Raw genomic sequence first — 7032 nt, forward strand, 5'->3', positions numbered from 1 at the left:
CTTACAATTCATAAAAATAACAAAAATAATAATAATAATATTTTAAGGGCTTCCTATGTGCCAAGCACTCTACTAAGCACTGGGGTAGAAGCAAGATGATTGGGCCCCCACATGGGGTTTACAGTCTAAGTAGGAGGGAGAACAGGTATTGAATCCCATGTTGCAGACGAGGGGATTGAGGCACAGAAAAGTTAAGTGACTTGCCTAAGGTCACACAGTAGATGTGGTGGAGTGAGGACTTGAACCTAAATCTTCTGACTCTCAGGCCCACACTCTTTCCTCCAGCCCACATTCCTTCTCATTATATTCTACTACTTCTGCCAACCCGTAATTTATTTTAGTGTCTACCACTCCTGCTAGATTGCCTGTTCCGTGGGGGCAGGGATCCTGTCTATTAATTCTTTTGAGTCCTGACAAGTGCTTAGAAAAATGCTCTTAAATACAGGAAGTGCTCAATGAAAAGCAGTGTGCCCTAGTGGATAGAACACAGGCCTGGGAGTCAGAAGACCTGGGTTCTAATCCTGGCTCATCTGTAAAATGGGGATTAAGACTGTGAGCCCCAAATTGGACATGGATTGTGTTCAACCCGACTTGTATCTATCCCAGTGCTTAGAACAGTGGCTGGCACATAGTAAGTGCTTAACAAATACCGTAATTGATAAATAATAATAATAATAACTGGATAGCAGAATGGATAAGTGGAAAGAGCAGAGACCTGGGAATCAAAAGACCTGGATTCTAGTCCTGTCCTTTGTTTATTTTTTCTAGACAGACCAATTGTCCTTTGGTCTGCTGTGTGACCTTGGACAAGTGATGACCTCTCTGAGCCTCAGTTTCCTCATCTGTAAATTGGAAGTAATAATATCTGCCTCTCCTTATCCCACAGGGATGCTATGAGAGTAAAATGAGATTACTGAAGGGAAAGTGCTTTGAAAAAATGTTTTAAAGTGCTATGGAAGAAATGAGGTATTGTTGTTATTATTATTGTTGAGGAAGGATTGGGGATAGAAGGGAAGAAGCATATAAGAGGAAGGTGCCATTTCACCCTGCCATTTATCTGTTGCTGTTGGCAGTTTACAAACTCTGAATGGTGTAAACTCTCTGAAGGCGGGGAACATGTTTACCAACTCAGTTACACTGTACTCTCCCAGGTTCTCAGTACAGTGCTCTGCACATAGTAAGTGGTCAGTAAATATGTTTGATTGATTAAGTTGAATGCCAATCATGAAGCAATTATAAGTAAATCCTCATAATTTCAATGCTGTGTCCTAATGGAAGGTAAAGCACTAGGAAGAAATGAAAAAAAAATTGCACATTATCCCAAATGAGGGTGCTTGAATGGGTTCATCAGTAATTGCGAGCAATTTTTCTCTTCACCAGAAAGATGACTGCAACAATAGAGTTCCAGGCCCAGAGTCTTGAAAGCTCTAGGAATACTGCCAATGCAGAGAAGGAAAATGAAAACTGTCATAAAGATCTGCAACCAAGAGGTTTCCAAACAGCAGTGGGAGCTGAGGAAGGCGTGGCAGGGCGGGGAAAGAAAAAACCACCAATGAAAAGACACCACTACCACAACAAATATAGGGTGATTCAGAGATGGATGTCCAAACCCACTAATTATGGGGGAGTGCAGGAGTAGGTAGGGAGGGGAAATCTCCTGAAGCCAAAGGACAAAGGTCCAGTCATCCACTTGTTCCTGTGTTGGTCTTTCCAAAATTTTAAATCAAATTTCAAACCTTAGTCATCGAAAAACCTCATTCAGACTGGAGTAAAGGTTAGAACTACGACTCTAGGGACAGGCCATGATGATTGGACTGCCAAGGGCTAGAATTTAAAATATAGTATCACTGACATTCACAAGGCTGGCATAGGCCACGAGGCATTAAATCACCAGAATTTGCTCATTGTTGTCATCATCCTCATCAATAACATTGATTAGGCTCCCATCTTTGAGGCAGGGCCAATAATTAATGCAGAAACGACTCACACAAGTATAAAGGGAGGTATTTTGTCTAAAGAGGAGAGGGGGATTTAAAATTGGTAATTTTACTTCTCTTTCTTGCTTTTTTTTTGTTTTGCCTCCCATTTGGTGTATAGTATGTCCTTGATCAATGTGTATAACAAATATTCATTTTAAAAATGTATTATTCATTTTAGGATAATAACTTGGTAGTACCTATTAATTTATGGATCTACTTATATAATTATTCATTAGCAAGTTTCCTGTAAAATGCTTTAAAAATCAAAAAGCTACATAATTGAAATATTAGTGACAATCCATGAGTGCATATATTCCAAAGAATATCCACAACTATTTTTCTAAGTCTACATACTGCCAAAGAACCAAGTTGGATACTGACATGAGAATTAAAGGCAGTAGAGGCTCCCTAGGAAATTGGAAAAAAAAGAGATGAGAAACTGGAAGGAAAGCAGGAGGCAGAAAAGAAGCTTTTCGTAGGCTTCTGTCCAACTTTTGGATTTCCTCCTCAGAACACCGTCTCCACCCGCAGACATCCAAGCTAAGACTGTGGGCACCCTGTGGAATGGGGAATGTGTCTGATCTGATTCTAGTGTGTCAGCACCAGTACTCAGCTTAGCACCAAGCTTAGCCCAAAGCAAGTGCTTTAAATATGACATTATTATTATTATTATTTTAGTGGAATCCATCTTGTTCACTTTAGGTGCATCTTTCAAAACTCAAAGACACTGTAATCTTAGACTGTGAGCCCCACAGGTAATGGGTCTCGTCTGATTAATTTGGGTTTACCCAGTGCTTAGTATAGTGCTTGACCCATAGTAAGCACTTAAATACCACTATTATTAGATTATTATAACATACTTCCCAATCTCCTTAGCAATCCCCAACTTTGGCATACACACACATACAACCCACTTTCCTTAAGAACAAGAAGCAGTGGCCTAGTGGAAAGAGCATGAGAATATGCGTATAGCTTTAATTCTATTGTTCTGACAATTTTGACATCTGTCTACATGTTTTGTTTTTTGTTGTCTGTCTCCCCCTTCTAGACTGTGAGCCCGTTGTTGGGTGGAGACCATCTCTATATGTTGCCGACTTGTACTTCCCAAGTGCTTAGTACAGTGCTCTGCACACAGTAAGCACTCAATAAATACGATTGATTGAATGAATGAATTAGTCAGAGGACCTGGGTTCTAAATAATAATAATAATAATAATGGCATTTGTTAAGCGCTTACTATATGCAAAGCACTGCTCGAAGCGTTGGGGGGATACAAGGTGATCAGGTTGTCCCACCTGGGGCTCACAGTCTTAATCCCCATTTTACAGATCAGGGAACTGAGGCACAGAGAAGTTAAGTGACTTACCCAAAGTCACACAACTGGCAATTGGCGGAGCCGGGATTTGAACCCACGACCAGCTCTGCCACTTGTCTGCTGTGTGACCTTGGACAAATCACTTAACTTCTTTGTGCCTCAGTTTCCTCATCTGAAAAATGGGGATTAAATCCTACTCCCTCTTACCTACTAGACTACAAGGACTGTATCCAACCTGACAACCTTGCACCTACCCCAGTGCTTAGAAAAGTAGCTGGCACATAGTAGGCAGTTAACAAATACAATTTTAAAAAAGCTTATCTTTCCACCAAAGGTATCCTCTTCCCCTAAATTAGACCACACAAGGCAAGTCATTCCCACAGTGCTTTTTCCAGGGACACTTCCTCTGCAGGACACTTATTCATATTAATGTCTGTCTCCCCCTCTAGGATGTAAGCTCACTGTAGGCAGGGAATGTGTTTGTCTATTGTTATATTGTACTGTCCCAAGAACTTAGTATAGTGCTTTGCCCACAGTAAGCCTCAATAAATACAACTGAGTGAATGAACACCTTCCTCAGACAAAGCCTAATCTTGGGAGAGCCCCACCTTCTCCTCTTTGATACCTATAGGATCAATGGTATTTGTTGAACACTTACTGAAGAGCACTCCACTAGGCACTTGGGGAGAGTACAGTACAACAGAATTAGTACACATTCCCTGCCCACAACAATTTTATAGTCTAGAGGGGGAAACAGACATAAATTATGAATATATACATAGGTAAACTAGGATGCCACCTAATAATAATAATAATGATGATGGTATTTGATACGCACTTATTATGTGCCAAGCACTGTTCTAAGTGCTGGGGGGAGAATATAGGGTAATCAGGTTGTCCCATATGGGGCTCACAGTTTTAATCCCCATTTTACAGATGAGGTAACTGAGGCACAGAGAAGTTAATTGACTTGCCCAAAGTCACACAGCTGATAAGCACCAGAGCCGGGATTAGGATTCACAACCTCTGACTCCCAAACCTGAGCTCATTCCACTGAGCCACGCTGCTTGTAACTCACAGAGGGAGACACCCAATTTTGAATCTCAGAAATCCTTCAAAATAGCCTCCTTAATTCAATTCCAGATCCAAAACCCCTTACACTCCTTCAAACACCTTTTCACCACTTTTATTCAACTTCTTGTTCACCTTCTCAGATTCTCTTCTCTCATGTCCCCCGTCCCTTTCCCTCCTGATGTTCTTCTATTAAATTCCAATGAGTTGTGACTAATGAATACAATAAAGTTCCATGGCAGCTGGATGTATTTGCTAGCTCTCGCTAGCCAGTACAATGTAAATCTTGTTCCCGCCAGCTGTTGCCCAGGTAAGTCATTTAAATATTCTTTTTTTCTTTGCTTAATCAGGTCTCTCTCTGTTCCCTTCCACCACTAACCCAGACTTCCTTTAAACTTGTAGTTTCTCTGCCCTCCTTGGGATCAGGTCCCTCCTCCCAGCCTTGAACTGTCTCTCCATTCCTGCCTGTCTCCCCAACCAGAGTGACCACATTCTCAGAAACCCAACCACGTGCCTTCTTTTAAAAGTCACCTGCCATGGCTTCATGGTTTAGGAGATTGAGACAAGTTCTGTGGGTTTTCTTAAAGGCATATGGGATGGGTTTAGAGTTTGGGGGTGCAGAATCAACCCAGTAGGGATAGGACAAAGAAGCCCCAGCATCCTGGTTTTAGGGAGACAAGAGGGGCAAAATGGAGAATGAGGCAGGGAAATTAAATTTTAAAAAGTTTCACTGTTTTACCTTTGTGGCAGTTGATAATGCCACATTTAGATTGGAAAGGTCGATGACAGAAGCAAATATGTGCCTCTGTTGACAGCACTATAATAATACCAGTTCTCTTGGTAATACTTAAATCTCTTTTGTGTTAATAACAGGCAAAGACACATAAGTGATAGTAGTAGTAGTAGTAGTAGCATTTACTGAACACTAACCTGATGAGATACACTAGAGTAACAGTGCTCTGCACACAGTAAGCACTCAATAAATGATTGAATGAATGAATGAATGAATGCACTCGGTAAATTCAGAATCACAAAGTAACATGTTCCCAGCCACAAGGAGCTTACACTCTAACAGGAGATAATTAAACCACTTTGGTGTCATCTTATATCTGCTCTTTGCTATAGGAAAAATCCAGTGACTTTTTTCAATGAAATCAAGAAGAATAACCTAGAGGTAAGGAGGTAAGTTTGGCATGATAACTGATACCACCGCCACTGCAAAACACTTTGATTATCATTTCAGCCTGCCCTTTCAGAAATACCAAAAAAAAATCACACTGGTGCTCTTTTCCCAAGCTCTCAGGAGTCACTGATGAGATGTAGGCTTCTCTGGACCTGCTGATACGAAATTTTGCTGTTGCTATGGGATATGGTGTCAACTAGTTATAATTTTCTGCCAGTTTTGCATTTCACCAAAGGTGAGTGAATTTCCATCACAGATTTGCCCTATCTTCCTTGAAGAACTGAGCATGCCTCAAGAGCCTTGACCAAAATAAACATCTGTATTAGAGCTTTCCTCCTCTCAGGGTCGCACCTGGAGAGTTTCCAGTACTCTACCGGTCTCGACTGTGGGAGGGAGAGTCAAGCAGAGGCCTGTCCATTCCATTACTAGCTTGAGCAGTGGCTAGCAAGTGGAAGGCAATCTGCTACAAGTCAAACTCACCTGTGTTGGGCAGTAGCAGCATGGGAAAGAGTTGAAGGCAGAGACTCAGGTTGACTGTGTGGAAGGAGACAATGGTAAACCACTTCCGTATTATTACCAAGAAAAGTCTCTGGATACACTTCCAGAATGATTGCAGACGGAGGTGGGGCGTTCTGAGAGGGATGTGTCCACGGTGTCGTTATCGGTCGGAGACGACTCGATGGCATAAGACAAGACTGGGGCTTTGTCGAGGTTGAAGAGTGACCTCTGACCTACTGATTATCAGCAGGGGTTGGTTTTCCAGCTAGGTCTACTTGAAGAGGTGCGTAATGAGCCTCATGCCCATTGTCAACACTTCCTCCGTGAGCTGAGATGAAGTCACTCCATTTCCCAAATTACTTTCATATAAAATATCTTAAAATACCTGCTACTTTGAGTCTCATTCCCTTCCACCTGCAGAGAAGATGAGGCTTTTGGAGGGTCTAGAGTCTCATTAACTGCTTAATTTCAGAAGATACGAAGCAACTTTCATGTAACTACAGTGGCTAGTTTCCCTACTATCTCATTTTAAGATATATCATTTTCCATTGGGATCAGAGAGACACAATTCCCCTGAGAACTACCAGCATAATATGAAGGATAAATGTATTTATCATCAATTTGCCTCATTCATCTGTCTACCTCAACCATTTTAACAACTCTTGGATAACACACAGTTTAATGCTGTATATTTAAAAAAAAACGCTTCTCATGAGAATCTTTGAGAGAAAAAGATGAATTCGTTAATCAGACTTTCCAAACACAAGATGAGGATCGATGAAGAAAGGTAAGTACTGTATTAACAGAAACATCCAGACTTTGCTTAGGTAAAGTAAGTACTGTATTTCTCATTCAGCTTATGTTTTCTCTTCCTCTGCATTTTTCTCAAAGGTTTTTCTACCACTGCCTCGCTGTTCCTGGATTCCCGTTGCCCACAATGTGGTCTCTTGTCTTTATATCACTGTTTCCACATGTTTTGCATGTTTA

At 41.2% G+C, this 7032-nt stretch overlaps 1 non-coding gene across 1 annotated transcript; it reads left to right on the plus strand.

The window, feature by feature from the left end:
• Positions 1–5880: 5880 nt before the first annotated feature.
• Positions 5881–6018, plus strand: LOC119937421. Its single transcript, XR_005454091.1, has one exon. It is a non-coding gene; the product is annotated as a small nucleolar RNA SNORA7 (small nucleolar RNA).
• The last annotated feature ends 1014 nt before the right edge of the window (positions 6019–7032 follow it).

This window comes from Tachyglossus aculeatus, chromosome 14 (assembly GCF_015852505.1).
Source record: "Tachyglossus aculeatus isolate mTacAcu1 chromosome 14, mTacAcu1.pri, whole genome shotgun sequence".
NCBI lineage: Eukaryota > Metazoa > Chordata > Mammalia > Monotremata > Tachyglossidae > Tachyglossus > Tachyglossus aculeatus.